General features: G+C 33.6%; 1 pseudogene; it reads left to right on the top strand.

Annotated features, from left to right (window-relative positions):
- The first annotated feature begins 407 nt into the window (after positions 1–407).
- Positions 408–2,592, top strand: LOC114420762 (annotated as a pseudogene).
- Position 2,593: the final 1 nt, after the last annotated feature.

Here is a 2,593-nt window from a genome sequence, read left to right as displayed (position 1 = left end):
TTTGGTACATTCTTGCACTACTGTTTGGTTAGGCCTTGTTTTACTTTATTTGCATTTTTGAGCTGCACAACAGTTGAGGATGAACATGACTTGTCACTTAGGAGACTTAATGAATATAAAAAAGAAAAGGTTTGTATTATGATATAAACTGACCCATGAACTTTCTTATAGCTCTGGACCGTGGTTATGGGTTAATAAACCTTTGATTTTTGTGAATGATCAATTCATGCAAATATTCATTTCTTGTTTGTGCAAGCTCCCTGCTGTTTTATTTTTTTTTCCTAAGAAAAAGTAGTACATGTGGCAATTAAAATGCTTTTCTTTACCCCTGTTGTCTTGTTTTATAGCCTCATATCAATCAGTATATTGATCCTCCTTTTATTTTATAACTCATTTTTGCCTTTTATATGTGTTCTTTTGATGCTGATCGCCTTCAAAAGGTCTTGCAATGCGTGAATGAGGTGCATTCTCTTTGTAGTGTGCTTGGGTTGGATTTTGGTCAAACCGTGGGTGATGTTCACCCAAGTTTGCATGGGACTCAGGTGGAACAATCGACTAATATTAGCAATAGCACATTGGAAGGTCTAGAGCAGGCCATTCTCAAGTTAAAAATAGAAAGAAAAACTAGAATTTCAGAAGGTGATTTTTCTGCAGCATACTTAATTGCTTTTCGTTTGATTGGTTGTTGTAATTTCTTCCCTTCCTTTAAAAGTACACTATTTTTAAAAATGCAGCTGAAGGATGTTGTAGCAAAACTATTTGAAGTTTGGAATTTGATGGACTCTTCAAAAGAAGAGAGAAACTGTTTTATGAAGATTACTTCTATTGTTGAAGCCTCAGAATCAGAAATCACTGAACGGGGTATTCTTTCAATAGAAATGATAGAGAAGGTTTGGAAGCTTCTTTCAGTTCCCTCTCCCTTTGTTATTATTATTTTTTCATTCTTTGCAATTTATTCTGTGGAGATGGAGCTCCTAGACTGAAAATTCCCTTTTTAGGCTTCAGCAGAAGTGGACAGGCTTGCCAAACTAAAAGCAAGCAGAATGAAAGAACTTGTTTTTAAGAAGAGGTCAGAGTTAGAGGAAATATGTAGATTGACTCATATTGAACCAGATCCAAGTACTGTGGCCGAGAAAGCTAGTGCATTAATAGATTCTGGTATGTTCCTGTGCATTAATAGATTATTTACCTATAACCTCCTCTTAGCTTATGTTTCAGAACAACTTTCTTCTGCTACATACTTCTGTTTTTCAAAGCTTTTAAGAAACTAACAAAAATAAGGGATTATTTCTCTTAAACAAATTGAGCCAAACACATATTTAGTACTTCTTTAAATCTTTTTTTTTCTTTTCAAGATTTAGCTGGAAATGATCTGGGTATCTGACATTATGCAATGGTACTGTTTTTTGTATAGGACTAGTGGATCCTTCTGAGCTATTAGCCAAAATCAAAGAACAGATAATTAAGGCAGAAGATGAAGTTTTGAGTAGAAAAGAAGTAACAGATAGGATTGATAAGTGGGTTTGCTGCATGTGAAGAGGAGAATTGGCTTGACAAATATAATCAAGTAAGTCAGAAATTATATTTTATCATTTGTATAGTTTCATAAGCATGCTGGTAGGACACAGGCCTGCCAGGGTTTTGCCTTCTTTCTTTGTTTTTAGAGTTCTTTGTTTTCTTGCCCAAACTCTTATACTTTTATTGGAAGTTTCAAATGATATTGAATACATTGTATTTCTCATTAAAAAAAGGGGAGATTCTTGCATGGATTAATCAAAAGATCACTTGCACCAGTACACCATAAAAAGTTGCATGTCAGATGAACTGAAGTGGATTACACCATAAAAAATTGCATGTCAGATGAATTGAAGTGAAAGTTGATGTAAAAATAGTTTCGAAAAGTGAAACCAAATATATCAAGATATTTATAAATCACAATTTTATTGTAAGCTTGAGTTTCCTGTTTGTATCTGTGATTAGTAAGTATAATTGGTCTCACTTTATGCTGTGTATCTTGTTCAAACTAATTGTTATTAATTTAATTTCATTTATGGACAATTGTTATTGTTAGATCATTTAGTTTGTTCTCTAAAGTATTAACAACAATTGCAGGATGACAATCATTAGAGTGCTTGGCAATGCACTCACATTAATCTTAAACGTGCAGAATATGCTAGAATAACTATAGGCAAAATTCCAGGTTTGCTTTCATGAATGCCTATGAAACTATCCACATTATTGACAGTGCCATTTGAACTTCTGATGACAGTATGTTTTCTTTCAGCTATAGTTGACAATGTGATAAACAAAACATTAGCCTGGGAAGATGAAAAGAAGACATATTTTCTATATGACAGGGCGAGATTTGAAGTGCTGTAATTAATTCTGGCTGTGTTTTCTATCTTGAAGAATTTTTTAAGAAGGTAAATTTGATTGTCAATATTATCTGTAGCTATATGTGGGTGTCAATGCCATGCAACAGCAAGAGGAAGATAAGAGAGACGACAGAGGGTAAATTTACTTGTCTATACACATTTGGCAATTATTTGTTGTTTGTCCAAAAGTTAACTTGTCTGTACACATGTGCGGATTG

The sequence above is a fragment of the Glycine soja genome, chromosome 7, assembly GCF_004193775.1.
Source record: "Glycine soja cultivar W05 chromosome 7, ASM419377v2, whole genome shotgun sequence".
In the NCBI taxonomy this organism is placed as follows: domain Eukaryota; kingdom Viridiplantae; phylum Streptophyta; class Magnoliopsida; order Fabales; family Fabaceae; genus Glycine; species Glycine soja.
Note: the sequence above shows the minus strand (reverse complement) of the source record. Positions and strands in the feature narration are given on the sequence as shown.